At 31.4% G+C, this 17,107-nt stretch overlaps 2 long non-coding RNA genes across 2 annotated transcripts; one reads left to right on the plus strand and one right to left on the minus strand.

The window, feature by feature from the left end:
• Window positions 1-862: 862 nt before the first annotated feature.
• LOC140007507 (uncharacterized) lies at window positions 863-10,340 on the minus strand. The gene is made up of 3 exons (XR_011814822.1): window positions 10,160-10,340; window positions 9,490-9,529; window positions 863-1,089 (listed from the first exon to the last, which is right to left on the minus strand). It is a non-coding gene; the product is annotated as an uncharacterized lncRNA (long non-coding RNA).
• LOC140007710 (uncharacterized) lies at window positions 3,246-7,029 on the plus strand. Its single transcript, XR_011815069.1, has 2 exons — window positions 3,246-3,938; window positions 6,805-7,029. It is a non-coding gene; the product is annotated as an uncharacterized lncRNA (long non-coding RNA).
• Window positions 10,341-17,107: the final 6,767 nt, after the last annotated feature.

Raw genomic sequence — 17,107 nt, forward strand, 5'->3', positions numbered from 1 at the left:
ATATTAGATGTTCATTTACAAGGAAATGAATTTGAAAAACATACAAAGAATTTTGAAATAATATACAGAATGTATTACAGACCTTTATCATCTCATTTAAATCCCAAATTTATAATGACTCCAACTCTTAAAGAAGAAACAACTTTATTACAAGTAGATGCTGACCGACCTACAACTTATACTCCAAAAAGATTAAAATGGAATGAAATAACCATACCAAGTGAATTTGAAATTAGAAATCCACAAATAGCAAGAAATATAGAACAAACTGCAGCCGAAGATATTATAGAAAAACCTGATGGAAATACTTTAATAAGATTCGCTTCATTAAGAGAAAGACCTAGTTCAAGTTATTCATGGATACCAGCTAGACATTCTAATTATGAATCCACTGAAATAAATTTTCCTTTAGAAAATACTTCAACTTTTAAGTATAAAACACCTGTTCCAGAAGTTATAAATCAAAATCAATCAGAATATTCCCCTACTCATTCACAAATGAAAGGAGAAATAAATGTTATAAATAAACCATATAAAATAAATCATAAATACTTACAAGAAGATTTTGATGATGAAGAAAATACTGAAAAAAGAATTTGGTTTTTTCAATTAGAATCACAATATAAAGAAAAATTAATTACAGAATGGAAAATTGAAATAGAAAAACAAAAGTTTGATTTTCCTTTTTTCACATGGCTAACATTTTATATGTCAAAATTAGGAATAAATGATATATACAGTACACCCCAAATAAATGTTCAAACTAATTTATATAAAAAATAGAAATTAAAAGACGAACAAATTATAACCTCAATACACCCTCCATTACAAGAAGTAAAAATTAATATAGGACAAGGAGAAATAATTGCCTCACCTTTTAAGAAAGGAAGAGAAGCTGAATCAAGTACAAATAATAATGTGAATTTAGATGATATTAAAAAAGTTTATCAACAAAATAATTATACAAATCAAATTCTTCATACAATATCTCAACATATGGAAGTATTAAATACTAAAATTGATACAATAAAGAAATCAGATTTAAAATTCCCAAATGATATTTCAGCACCTCATTTTAAACCCAGAAGCCTGACAAGAGAAAAAGAGCAAGATTTAGTACAAAATATTAATAGTCAAAAAATAAATACTACAGATAATTTATTAAATAAAATATATCAAGCTTTACAAAATATAACCACAGAATCTAAACCTTCAACTCCAAAAATAAATACATTAGATAGAATAATAGAAGAAAATTCATCTGAAGAAATAGAAGATTTATCTGAAAAATCAACAGAATCAGAAGAAGAGGAAGATATGATTTACCAATAGAAAATCAATTTGAAGAAACAGAAGGAAATCAAATAAATAAAATAAAAAAAAATTATAATAAAAATAATTGGAAGATGGTGAGTTCAAAAAATTATTATCCTAGACCAAGTCCTCCGGATATTCAATATGAGGAAAGATCAAAATTTAGAACTACTAAATATGATGGAGATTCAATATATGAATGGAATATAGATGGAAAAGCTGAATATGAAGTATTAAATAATTTGCAAGAAATGAGAATGGCTAGATTAGCCTACAAAATTAAAAATATTCAAGAAAGAAATATTGCAACATTATTAGTCTCAGGATTTACTGGACAATTAAAAAATTGGTGGGATAATGCTTTAACATTACAAGATAAATTATCAATATTAGATCATACACAAGAAATAGAAGATGATCAAGGAAATATTCAAATACAGTCAGATGCTGCATAATTTTTAATTGTAACAATAGTCATGTATTTTATAGGAAATCCAAAAGAGGAATTAAATTCTAATAAAACATTCTTAACAAATTTAAGATGTCCAACATTATCAGACTTTAGATGGTATAAAGACATGTTTTTAACAAATATATTAAGAAGACCAGATTGTAATGCTTCATTCTGGAAAGAAAGATTCATAACTGGATTACCAAGCTTATTTTCACAAAGAATAATGGATAATTTACAAAAGGAAATAGGAACAGATGTCATTTCATTCGAGAATATTACTTTTGGACAATTATTTGCTTTTGTGAAAAAAGAAGGATTAATGTTATGTTCAGAATTAAGACTTCAAATAAAATATGGATCCAAAAGAAAAGAAGTAGGATCATTCTGTGATGCATTTGGAATTAAAAGAATTAAATCACCATCAGCATATAAGAAGAAAATTAAAAAATATTCTAAGAAAATAAAATATAAAAAGCCTAAAGAAAATGAACCAACTAAAAAGAAAAAATTTATTAAAAAGAAAATTGTTTGTTACAAATGCGGAAAAATAGGTCATAAAACAAACAAATGTAAATGAAAAGAAAAAATTACAGAAATCTGTGCAAACGACGAAGAAATCAAAAACAAGTTAATAAATTTATTAATAACTGAACAAGATAATCATTCTGAAAATGAATATTATGATGATATATCTAGTTCTGAGAGCGAAGAAGATTGTAATTGTACTCCAAAATATATAAATGTTATAACTAAAAAAGAAGATAAAGAATTTTTATTAGATATAATAGATAAAATTGAAGACCCAATAGCTAAAAAAGAATAATTAGAAAGACTAAAAAGCTTAATTATTCAAGAAGATAAAATGCCAAAGATAATAGAACCTTTTAGCATTTCGAAATTAATAGATAAATATCCAAATATAAATATAATGAAAAAAGAAACTACTAAAGACCTTCAATCAGAAATTAATAATCTTAAAATACAAGTAAAACAATTACAACAAGAAATTATAGATTTAAAGACAAAAGACTTGGAAATAGAAGCCAAACTAGCATTAATAGATAACAATCAACCTTCAACTTCTAATACTAAAACAAATGAAATATCAATAGCAGAAAACCCAGTAAATGAAGAACAATACTTAAATACTATAGAAAAAATGACTTTTCAAAAATGGTTTGCTTTAGTAACCATCACAGTAGAAGATTTCAAAGAAACCTTTGTAGCTCTCATAGATAGCGGAGCTGATACAAGTCGTATTAAAGAAGGAATAATCCCCACTAAATATTGTGAAAGAACAAAGGAAAAACTAATGGCAGCGAATGGAGAAGATTTAAAAGTAAAATATAAATTTACAAAAGGATCAATATGTAATAATGAATATTGTATTAGACATAATTTTATAATTGTAAATAATATAAATGAGAATTCAAAATTAAATGGTGGACATGATTCAATCAAGAATTCGCAGATCAAGCGAATGTCATTCGATTCCTGACTACTGGAGATAAGCTCAAATGGACAAGACAGCTGCCCACTACCTCAAGATCTACTGCAAATTCTCCACCAACACCAATTATTTTGGCACCTACTCTAAATACTACTCCAATAAAGAAAGAAAAAGCAAAAGAGACGCAGATAGCATCCGAGGCAAATTCAAATGATTTCCTGATGAAAAAGATGTTACAAGATCCAAGATTACTAAAAGAATATTTGGACTATTTGCAAAAGCAAGAGAAAAAAGAAGACACGGCCAAAATTGATGAGTCAGCAGAGTCATCCGAATCAACTTTTGATCCTTTCGGGGGACCATGCGGACAAGACCCAAATGACTTTTGAGTCATTCAAAAGTAGCGGCCACTTCAAAAAGGAAATTAATCACTCAAAGGTGTCGGCCACTTCTCAATAAAGGCAAATAAAATTCAAATGCAGATGAAATGAAGACCAAATGAAGATCAGAGCCTCTATAAATAGCATACAATTCCAGAAGAGAGGCATCGTGGAAAAAATATCAGAAGAACCTACAGACTTGTCTTAGTTTTCTTACCACATCCAACCACTCTAAACAACCCTTGTACTCAAAAGTCTTTGTATCATATTTCAACATTGCAATAAAGTCTTCAAGGTTGAATTTCCTTCCAAGCTTCCGTTAGTCACTCAAGAATCAAAAGTAAGTCCAACTACTTATGTTTATTACATTTCAATACCTGGAATAGAAGTGGTATCAGAGCCACACCCCTGTTAAAAGTGCATACGCATATTTAAACTTTGCATTTATATTTGCTTTGTTTCGAATTACGTTTCTATTTTAATTTGGCTATTTCATGCATTTATGTTACATATTTTATTAAACTTTTACTGAAAACGTTGGTAAAACCTGATGCCTTGTTAGACCGTTGGTAAGTTAGAACTTTTGTATTTAGTTAGCAATGTCTTACGCTAAGTTAGAACTAAGATAAGAAGAAATTTTTGGGAAAACAAAGTTCAACAAATTTGGAAAAAAATTTGTTGAAAACTACTGTAGAAGCTCAATGAACTATGCTGCAAAAATTACGACTATCTCTTCTTTAAAACATGAGAAATTGTGTCTGCATGCACTTCATTTAGGCTTTCACTTCCTTATCTCCATCTGCATGTATAGTTTTACTAGAAGATGGGCGAAATAAGTGTTGGTTTTGAAGAGAGATTTTGCTGAATTTTTGTTAAGAAGGTTGTTGTTGCAGATGTAGTGGTTTAGTTGCAGGCTTTAGTGTTTTTCCATTCAAACTTGCAAGATGATTCTTGTCTATACTATATATACTTCTTACTCCCTAAGCTCAGCATGCATGTAGTTTTTGAGTTGAGTCAAGCATAATAGCAGCAAGTTACAGGATACTCGTTGCTAGAAAAGTAAAAAAATCTTGCTCAAAACTACAAGTTGGCCTATCAGTTATAGCTGAAAATTTTCAATTTTTTTTCAAACGTCTTGTTGAAGTAGTAGTTAAAATTTATTCTCCATATCTTTCCTTACCTTAACTTGATCATGCATGTGATATTTGAAGTGTTAAAAGCAAGAAAAGATGAACTTTTGAAGCAGCACCAAATCTAGAATTTGAAGACAACAAATTAGGAAGAAAAACATTGCAACTTTGGTCATTTTCTTGGAAAATATTGCTAGATCATGATTGAAATCCGTGCTTTGTGCCTTGTCTAATGTTTCTAGAGTGATGCATGTGAGTTTAGACCTGGTTTTGTCGTTTTATAGATGGTTTCTTGCTGGAAATTCCAGCTTTGGCTGAAAGAAAAGAAAACTTATATTTTTTGACTTTCCTTGCGAAATTTCTAAAAGTTTAAGCTGAAAAACTCCTGCTAAATACTTAATACCATCTTTATTTAGTGTTGTGTGCTGGTTTTCTTAATAAAAATTCAATTAATGAGGCTGGAATGACTGAACCGCATTGTTGTTAACCTGTCTATTGGAAAGTAGCTAAATTCTTGTTGAAGCAAAAGTTTATTGGAAGGTTTTGCTGAATTTTGGGAAGCTCTGGTTTCATTCCAGTATATGGATAAGTGCATGTTGGATTTGGTTGATAATTTAATATATTGAATGCAAAACCTTGAAGATATTTGGCTGGAACATCAGTTTTAAGAATCGAATGACTGGTGTGCTTCCTTAGGCTTAGCTTCCAACTTGTAAATTGAAGTTTATGCAAATATTGGTTAAAATTACCCTATGGTGCTATGTTTCACTCTATATATTATGCCTACTTTGATTTAAGAAGAAATGTCCAGCTTTGGAAAAGAAATTTGGGGCTAGTTGAGCCTATAAACCTATTTTGAACAAGTTTAGGATGGTTTGGGAGTTAGAACTGTTTTTCTAGAAGTTTTAGGAGATTTTAATTAAAATTTGAACTAAGAACAACCTATAAGAATAACGGTAAAATGCAAGTTGGATTATAGGAGATTCGAGCTAAGGAAATGGTGAACTTTGGACCAACAACATGGAACATGAACAATCTTAACTTAATTCTTCGATTCTAGTTTTAACTTTAAATTTCTAAGGTAGCAATGAGCAGAAATTGATCAAACTTCTCTAAATTACCTTAAAAAACACTTATCTATAAAAATTATCCAAAAATCTAGAGTAAAAATCAAGGAACTTCATAAGATCTCTAAACTACCAAATCCTAGAAAAACCCACTTTTTCTTTTGATTCTAAATGATCCTTAGAACCTAAATCCCAACCTTTATTGCTATATAATCACTTTAAACATCTTGAATTGTGTATACACATACATATATACTTTAGTCAAAATCATCATGTGAGCCTTAACTCATCATTTTGGGAATTAATAAGTCCATAAATATCTCGGGAGCTGAGGAAGTTTCAGGCAGGGGATCCAAGAACCGAAATGTGAACTCAAAAAATATTTTAGGTGAGTGTTTCCGTATTTGTGTGTTTAAATTGCTTGTGTTACTTAAACAATGTTTATATGATTATGTCAGTGTTTTATTGTACAGTGTATTTCAATTGTCCCTCGCCTTCTATGTCGGTAGTGTACTTTATCACACCCAATTTAGTTTGAGTTTGAAGGTTAATAATTGATAAAGTATTATTGTAAGTGTGCATGACTGTAAGATTTGTGTGTACTTTACCATATTAGCTGAATTGGGCCTCAAAACCCACTATTCAATAGACTATTCAAGCCAATAAAAGGCTTGGTTGGATACGATGTAACTTTGAATAAGTATTTCGGTATGCTCGAGTATTACCATGGAGTAGTAGATTACTGCTAGGGCCATCTAAGTTAGAGAAGTATTTACTATTTTGACAGTTATAAGGAGGAATTCGGTGGAGTGTGTAATGCATTGAAGTGGCTCTAATGCGAGCATCATATCCTTTCAATGCGATTGTTCAGTGAAGTGTTCTTTATTTTATCTAGTGAAGTGTTTTTTTCTTGCTTAATTTTGATTACGTGTCATGTGTTTATTAATTGTTGATTGCTTTGGAAACCTCATTGGGCTTTGCTCGACCCATTAATTTGTTTTCCTTCCAGGAGTAAAGGACAGGTGTGGAGAATAGCCAAAAATTTAAGCCTGAGTCTTGAATTGTACGAGGATGAATTCTTTTGTACTTAATGTTATAGTTTTGGCAGCCTTATTATCTTTAAGGACTGTACATATTAAATGTTGTAGCTTAGGACAACTTTACTTATGTTTGGAATGTATCTAAGTATAATAGACGGTTAATGGTTTTAATTAGTGAAATGTTATCTTTGAAACTAATGTGAGTGAATGAGTGAGTCTTTGTGAGAGTTAGGCAGGCGGTCCACTTAACCCTTTGATTCGCCTTAGGATCCGGCTTAATCGTCACATAAACTTAGAGCACATTCAGCACCCTTAGATCATGCCTAATGAATTGATTGATGATGCAACGAATCCTAAACTCACATCTATAACTATATCATCTGTAGCACAACAAATGTGTGTTAGTAAAGTATATCAGGTGAGAAAAAAAAATGATTCATAGTGAGATGCAAATTTACGCTCTTTCGGAGATCAGTGGTGTGTATGGGAGCATTGGCAAGTGCAATGTTCGTCATGTCCAAATTAGATTGTGAGTAGCAGAGAAAGCGAAAACTTCATAGATGAAGTTCCCTCTATTTTAGAAAAAATTCATATTGCCTGGAGAGATGTAGTTATCACTACAGAAACTGTTCCATTCTTTTTCAAAACAAGAATTCAGAATTTTTATTTCCAATGAGCCAAACCATGATAAAGTGTCCATCTTCAAAACAATTAGCAGCAAGGATCTCTTGAAATGAGATAGACAGGTTAGGTATGTATTAATTTAACAGATGACCTATTTTCCGGTGCTTATGTAGAACAAAACATAACACCATGGTCATCCACTATCCATGAAACCAACTCTTCATTTTGTGTTCAAGAGAACAAAAGAAATGCAATCATATGTGTAGCTCTTTGAGTAGTCCTCATTATATAATGATGCAAACATGTATAAAAAGCCACCTGTTTCTACGAATGCCATCGATGTGATATGTGTATTATTCTATAGCCACTGCTCAATCAATGCAAATGAAAATAGTGAGGGTTTACTCATATATTTTAGAACCATTGGATATGCTTCAAGGAAAGACCTCTTCACACAATAAGTTGTCTCTCCATGAACCTTGTTTATAGTAGTTGCTGCATGAATCTTTTCATGGTCAAATGTGCATAGATAAAATTTAATATTGTTTCCCTTCTCAACTACCTCCCATTTTCTAAAAGGGTCTCTTGGTTTAGCCATAGGTGGTTAATATCAAGAGTATTTTAGTTCTATAATTTTAGCATATCTCAAAGCTGATCACTAAAGCAAGGAGCAAAAACAAGGGAAAGTTTGTTGTGCCACCAAAGGAAGAAGATGTTGAATGTATTTTAAAGAGAGGACGAGCATAGCATGTTTAAATAAGAAGTCAAGATACAAGGACGAGCATTAAGTACAAGAGCATTATAATTGGTTGAAGATATATGAAACCTCTAGATAGAGCAAAGTAGGAAATACCTCACTTAATACTTCCTAACAAAGCCAACATACATAAACTTATTTATAACATGCAATACTTGGGAAACAAGCAAATATTTCGAAAATTTTCCCAACAAGATTTGCATTACTGTAACTACAATGATCACAACCATTATGTGTTACATAGTTGACCCAACTATTCTATCCTGTAAAGACAATTTTAACAAAGACAGATTGTTTTAAATATTCTTATGAAAATAACAAAACACAAGTGGCATATTAGCCTTAAAAATTTGTAGAAAAAATACAATAATTTGGCCTTTACATGAATGTCCAATCTCCAAAACTCAAATACGATACTGGAAATCCTAAAAGCTTAAGTACAAATTATAGATCAAGGCCTTTACTCCATATCAGCCAAGTAATACGCATATAATGCCATCCAACTAAATAAAAAAATTATGCTCACAGAAGCTTTCAAAGCTTTACACATTGAGAAGTAAATCAGTCAAGGATTTTTTGATAAATAGAACTTAATCTGTCAAGGATCATCTCCAGCTATTGTCTCACAAGTACACCATAACCAAAAGGAAGAGTAACTCATCTACATTTTTTCTTAGAAACCTCAATTGTTTCAAAAGTGCAAGTGTAAACAGGCTTATCCCTAGCCATTGTCTCACAACCACATCAGGACCAGAAGGGAAAGCAAAGGAAATGGCCAATGGAAAATCCAAAAGAAAAAAAAGCTACAGTTCTCAGAAAGATTCAACCAAGCTCAAGTAATACTAACATTATTCCATCCAAGTAAATAAAATAAATTTTGGCTCACAGAAGCTTCAAAAAGCTATACACATTAACAGACCTACAACATGAAAGACCCAGGAGAATGCCAAGCAAAGACGAAACCACAACCTAGAAAGGCAAGTCCAAATATAAGAAGTAAATATGAAAATTTCTGCTTACAAAGGCTGCTAAAATCTATGCACATTAACAGAATTATAACACAAAAGACCTACGAGAATAAACCAATGAAAAACAAAATCACAACAAAAAAGATGACAAGAGGATATAAATGCAAAACACAAAGATAAATGAGCAAAGAATAGAAAAATATCCAACAAACATGAAACCAATGGACAGAAAAAAGTGAAAATGGTAAAAAGAAACATAATCAAATATCCATGAGAAAACAAAAAATAGAAAAAATACAATTTACCTGATGGGAAAAATTACAATCAGAGCTCGCAAGTAAGGATCTACAGAAAAGAGGAGCTTGTCAAAATGCAAAAAAGAAAATGAAGGAAACGGAGGGAAATACTAAAATAACTGATGAGAAAAAGAAAGAGATAAGGGGGGAAATGTAGACAGAGCAATAACAAAAATGGTATCCAAGAGCAAAGAAAAACAAAAAATTACAAATTATCTGACAGAAGAAACTATTATTAGAGCTCACAAGTAAAGGATCTGCAGAAAAGGAGAGCTTGTTAAAATTAAAAAAAAAGGAAGTGGAAAACAGAGGAAATATTGAAATACCTGATAAGAGAAAAGAGATGGAAATGCAAGACATAGAGGTAAGTGAAGAAAATAGAAAAAGATAGAAATGTAGAACACAACAACAAACATCCAAGAGCAGGACATAACTAAGCTTCACATAGGCAGAGCAATAACCACATAGAATCCGCAAGACAAAGATGAAGCGATAAGGAAAAGAAGCTAAAAAGTGCCTGATTAGAGTAGCACAAACAGAATTCTCAAGACAAAGACGAAGCGAGAAAATGGAGATGAGAAAGCAATTGAGAAAACCGTAGGAAAAAATGGCACAGCCAATTTGTCTTGGAATTTAGATTGCATCGAAAGAGACAACCATGTTAAATCTTGCCAATTACCATTTCGGAGAAAGCTCTCCTGGTAGCTCTGGACAATGCAGTTGTGAGAGCTGGGAAAGGAAAGGAACTCGTACGGCCATCTGTTCCAAAGCAGAAAACCCATGGGTAACCCAATTACTCGAACCATTCCAATGAAGCATCTGGAAGCGCAAATTTACACAACTCACGTGCGTGGCACATGACGACGAAATCTCTTGGTGCATTGTTTATTTAAAGAATGTATATAAAGTGAGAAGAGGATGCCAAAACATGGTCGTCCTCCATGTGTTTGCCACGTGTTCTGCCAAACCATTTGCTTTCAAGTGGATTCTTTTATTTTTTGTTTTTTTGTTTCTTGAAGGGTAGTCTTGGAACCAAACAATGATTATTACGTTTTTATAAAAGGTACTAACATGTCTGATGACACTGTGCTCAATGTGCCAAGTCAGACCACCGTTTGTATTAGCCAATGCTTATCCACCACCATTTGTATCAGCAGAAAAAGAAAGGACATCCCTGGGATGCTTACATTGTAGAACTTTGACAACTTAATTAATTTGTTGGATTTCCAATGTACAAAAATTGCACATTTAGGAGCTTTCTTTTTGCAACTTTTCATGGATGAGATGAAAAGCTCCTTTCTACTTATTGTCTTAACCCACTTATATCATTTTGTTTCTCTTCATCTGCTTTTTCTTCTTCTCTATTTTTAGTCATCAGTTGGTTCTATTCAATTTACATGATTAACTCTTCAATTCTAACAACTACTTTAAATTCAGCCTTGAATTTTAATACCCACGATAAACTATAAAGATAGGGTAGTTATGTTTAAAATTTATTTATTGTACATTACTAAATTTTATATTATATTTTGGTCCACGTCTACTTGCCATTTTTTCCCCTAGAATCTAACCCCAATTGACCTTACAGTTCGACAGTGGCATAACGACAGCTGCGGCGACCAGCCACTGTTTACCTAAATTATTTTTTTCTTTCTTCCTCCATGAAATCAAGCAATGGTCGCCAGCAACCCTTTGCCCCTTTTTTTTCATCTTGGGGGCCAACCTTTGACAATTACTTCCCATCGCCAGCCATGTGCTAGCAACATTCGTTTTTTATCCCTTGTCGCCAGCCATGCGCTGGCAGCTTTTCCTCCATTTTTTTTTCTTGGTTGCGTTGCTCCAGCAATGCTTAGCAACATTTTTTTTATAACTTTCCAACAATTTGATAAACCCTATTCATCTCTATGATTGAAATTTAATACCCTAATCCTACTAATCCAAACCTAAATCTTCCTAAATTTCTCATGTAGGCATAAATATATCTCGATGTACATATACCCGAAAATTTCAAAATAGTTCATGGAATTAAATAGACATAAGAGAAAAAGAATTTTAGCGTGCGTTCGAAACTTACAGGTCTAAGCGTTTAATCGTCTGCTTGTTCGACGACGATATCCTCTTCTTCTCCTCTACTCTAGGGGAGGCAGACGAAAGAAAGATAGGGATGGTGTTATTTTTTTTCTCTCTATTGTTTTGATAAAACTCTAAACCCTAGCACTACCCACTAGTAGGTGGTTTAGATAAGAGTTTTAATTTATTATGAACTCTTGTCTCCTTACTAACCCCTAATTACTCCTCTACCCTATCCTACTAATAAGTTTTATATATTATTTTTTTTCATACCCATAGTAATTTTATCTTTTTAATTAATTGACAAAAATCAAGTAATAAAAAAAATGAGCAAGGATGTGGGATTTTACATTCTACCCCCTTACAAAAAGTTTCGTCCTCGAAACTTACGTACCTTGATAAAAAAGATAGGGGTATCTATTATGCATGTCCTCCTCCAATTCCCACGTTGCCTCTAGCGATGTATGGTTCGTCCATTGCACCTTGATGTAGGATATGGTCCTTCTCCTTAGAACTTGGTCCTTTCGGTCCACGATTCTTAAAGGAACTTCCCCCACTGATAAGTTCTCCCTCACTTCGATGGGTTGATCCTCCAAAATATGGCTCGGGTCTGATACATACTTCCTCAGTTGGGAGATATGAAAAACATTATGCATCCTTGACAAAGTAGGTAGGAGAGCCAATCGGTACGTTAGAGGTCCAACTCTATCTAGTATTTCGTAAGGCCCTACATACCTCGGAGTTAACTTGCCACTTGTTCCAAATCTCATCATTCCTTTGGTAGGGGATACTTTCAAATATACCTTTTCTCCTAGTTGAAACTTTAAAGGTCTCTTCTTTGAATCTGCCCAACTTTTGTTTCGGTTTTGAACTACTTTTAGTCTTTCTCAAGCAATCTTAATTTTCTCCAAGGTTCTTTCCACTAAATCGAGAATAGTGATCGACTTCTCACCTACTTCATCCCAATATAAGGGGGATCTACACTTTCGTCCATACAATGCTCAAACGGTGCCATACTATACCGCTATAATAACTATTATTGTACGAGAACTCCATTAGTTTCACCAACCTATCCCAATTATCCGAGAAGTCTAGAACACAAGTTCTGAGCATGTCCTCCAGTATCTGTAGGGTCATTTTTGACTATCTATCCGTTTGGGGGTAGAAGGTGGTACTAAATCTCAGGTGAGTTCCCATAATATCTTGGTAGGTCGACCAAAAATCTAGACATGATTTAGGATCCCAATTCGACACTTTCGCAACTTATTTTTAGACTAGATATCACATTCTCTCCCTCTTTAAAGGTTTTGTTCTTGAAACCTAAAAAACATAAACATCAATATAAGTTAACAAAATTTTCAATGTTCTTGCAACACATCTTGGGAATTATTCCTATAATATCTAAATTGGATTTCCTTATTTAATTTCATCAAACTTCTGCTACGCACTCTTATTTTTTTCTCAATACCTCCCATCTTGATATTTATATAGTTTAGATGGACATAATGTCTCTCACAAATCTGGCATTCGAAATATCAGTTTATAATACTCCATAGAGATCAACCTTTATAAAGGATGTCATAAACATTAACAGTATCATTTCTTCTTTTGACACACATTCTATCACAACTTATTCTCACAAAAAGTAGTCATTACCTCGATATATGGGTTCGTGCCCATTGTGTTTGTAATTGGTAATGGAAATTTCTTGTTTTCCTCAAATCTCATTTCAAATTCCAAAAAAAAAGATCAATAATACCTCAAATAGCATCATACCTATTTCCAGATCCTATAACCTGAGTTGTTGTACCACTAAATGCCATGGAAATCTTATTTCCTTCATTTTTTTTTACCTCAATTCAATTTTCAAAACACATATTCATATTATGGTACCAAAACACACAAAATTTCATACAACAATTATCGCCAAATTCTCATATTTGAATATAATAACTTTACCATAACTTTAGTAAAGTATTTATCTATGTATAAAATTTCGAACTCATACAAGTTTAGGAACCTGAAAATGTTTGAAACACATGAGTTAGTTAATTGTGCTTCTTGCACCATTAGAACTTAGAGTATGAAGAAAATTTATCAAGAATTATTGTTAGATTATTTCTATATGATATGATTTTTTTTAATGTAGAATACATTTATCTATAGCTCTTTTTGAGATTGGATGAGTATTATAAAAACATTTTGTACAGGTTTATAAGATACAATTATTTATGGTGTTTATTCTTTTTTTATTGTTAATTTATGTATCGTAATGTATTCATATTTATAGAAATTATACTTATTTGATAAGTATACTTATTCAAAAATCTTGATTAACATTTGTTCGCAAAATAATTTTTTTGAGATAAGAACTATGTAAGATTATGTATTCTAAGAAATTTCTAACATATTTATTGACTAAGCACGATGTAATAATCCAATAAACTAGTTCAATAATTGTTTGGGCATTGGATCTAATCATTATAAATCTCAAAAAGAGACAAGTCTATTCGCTTTTGACCACATCTCCCACCGAGGGAATACTACTGGTAGACTATATCAATTTGTATTTGATAAGGCCATACACCTATTAGTTATCTCCAGTAGTAGTAATAGTTCAACTAGATTAAAATAGTAGCAGCATCAATAGTACATCTATCCAGGTAAGAGCATTATTTATAGAACTCGATTACAAATAGAAAAGATCTGCAACATTTCATTCTTCATCTTTTGAAGTGGTTTCATCGGTCAAGATAAGTCAATATAACCTCTAATGTTGTTGTTACCCATCGTGCAATTAATCCCACACTAGTTAAACTGGATCTCTTTATTTAATTCATCACGCTTGCTGCGTACTTTAATTCCTTGATACTTTTAATTTCCTGTAGACACTACTTCAAATATATATCATATTTCCTACACATCCGACATCTTAAACTTAGAATGTACTACCAAAATCATATCCAATTAAAGGAACATCCTAAACACCAATAGTACCATTTCAACTTAAATCACATATGCAAATTTTCAAGCCTATTTATTCAGTCACAATTGATCATTTCCTAGTATGTATTTTCTCTAAAGAGTAAATCGTACCCCAAGCTCAGTTATCACTAATATTATGAAAATCTCTTATTTCACAATATTCTATCCAATTTCATTCCAATTCCTAAAATCACACATATTACAAACATCGTTCAGCATACATCTAGATCGCATAACCTAAACTTTGATAATATTAAAAATTACAAGAATCTCTTATTTCCTTTAATCCTTTTTGTCTTTTCATCTCATTTCAATACTCAATACCCCTAATATCTCAAACACCATTTCACATACTTTCAGATCATATAACCTAGGCTCTGATACCACTAAAAAATGTCATAGGAATCTCTTATTTCCTTTGACCTGTTTTCCATCTCCTTTCAATTTCCAAAATCATTAATATCCAAATATCATTTCTCATACTCTCAGACCATATAACCTAGGCTCTGATACCACTATCCCGCGCGCACCCGTCGCGTGGCATCCGCCGTATTCTCAAGTCTCACTCAAGAATACAAGGAAACATTTAACCAGACTAAACTTTAAAAGTACTAAATGATATAACCAAATAAAGTGCTGTACAAAGATCATATAAAAGGTAGTCTATGAATACCCGATAAATTCTTACATTTATTCTCTAGTTGAAACAACGGAAACAATGTAAATAAAATTAACAACTAGAAGTAGCTAGCTTGCTAACTTCTGTTCACTTAAAAACTAATAAAAATCATCCTCAGGGTCTTCTACGTAAATCAACTCATACTCTTCAGAATTGGCAAAGATGGTAAAAAGTGGGGTGAGCGACAAATCGTTCAGTAGATAATATCTACCCCTCTGTTTGACCATGCACTCATAACTTTATAGATACATGTATAGATATAAATCAAATCATTTACACCTCGTTCACATCCATAATCATGAAAGTAACGTTGTTTATAAAACCGTTAGTAGTAATGAGTGATAAGCAATTTAAAAGTATCTTATTGCTAACTATACATGAAAAATCATAAAGTCGTAAATTATTTCATATCAATTCATAAGGCTCTTCATATCAGTTCATAAATCATTTCATATCAACTCATAATAAGTACATGTAATGACTGGCTATTGAGTACTCAGTTTAGAGATTAAACCCCTTCTAGGTGGGCGACCAATAGGTTTCATAACTACCAATTGTTCTCATTACATACATGGGTCAATCGGCCGGATTCTATACCAGGCTATCATGACCTTGTCAATCGGCCGAACTTTATACCAAGCTACCATGACCATTAGACAGGACTATAGCCTCTATCATCTATCCCATGATTGTTTTGAGCTTTTCTTTACACAAATTCATTTCACACGTCACATGCATAGTTCTTGATTTCATAAAAAATACAGCTCAGTTGGTATATAATAAAATATCAAGTTTCAAATAAGTCACATGGTTCATTTTTATATAATCAAAATAGAATTTGCTTAAACAGTCAAGTAAATTATTCAATAAAAAACAATTCAGATTAACACGTAAAAATATAATCGATGACAAAAATTTCCCTTTAAATTTTTGAAATCTCAGAAGGGTAGGTATCACCTACCTTTGTCTGGCTGCTCAAGTGGAACTACTTTAGATTTTTTAAACTTGTGTCGTAGCTATCAAACACATAGGTTTCCTAATTAGTTGACATTTCCTATAAATGTATACATATACAAACTCTGAGCAAGTTGAAGATTCATGTCTAGACCATTATATGAACCCTAACAGCATTTTCCTAAATTGAATGATTTCTATTTTTGAAAAGTTTTTATTTTTAGAAAGTTTCTTAATTTGGAAAGTTTTCCTTTTTGTAAAGTTTCCTAATTTAAAAGAAAATAATTATTCATAATTATATTTATTATCTTGACTATTATCTTACTATATATATTTATAATTTATTTTTATTCATTATTACTATTATCGTCCTTGTCGTTGTTACTTTATTTTATTACCTTATTTTATTTCTTACTATACATATATACATACATATATATATTTGTTAATTAGTTACCATTATCTTGCGCTTTACCTCCATTTTTTTTGTGCATGTGTAGGTGTTATTATTATTTATGTATATATGTACATTGATTTATTATTATAATTATTGTCTTAGTTTATTCTACTTGTTTTTATATTTTTATTTTCATTTATATCCTTACTTTTTTCATCCATGTATATGCTACCATTATTATTACTATCATTGTTTTATTAATTATTATTAGTATTATTATTATTATCATTATTACTGGTATTATCATTATCATTATTATTATTATTATTTTAAGCGTTTCATTTAACAATCTAGAACTTATCTTACATTGTCTAAATTAATCTAATAAGGTTAGATTAAGATGTTTTAAATTTCTATTTAAGTATTTTAGACTTAATCAATTAAGCATAATTTTACATGACTAACTTTTCAATTTAACTACTTTAAATTTGGTCCTGAATTTTAATACCCACAATAAACTATAAAGATGGGGTATTTTTATT

The sequence above is a fragment of the Coffea arabica genome, chromosome 5c, assembly GCF_036785885.1.
Source record: "Coffea arabica cultivar ET-39 chromosome 5c, Coffea Arabica ET-39 HiFi, whole genome shotgun sequence".
Lineage (NCBI taxonomy): Eukaryota > Viridiplantae > Streptophyta > Magnoliopsida > Gentianales > Rubiaceae > Coffea > Coffea arabica.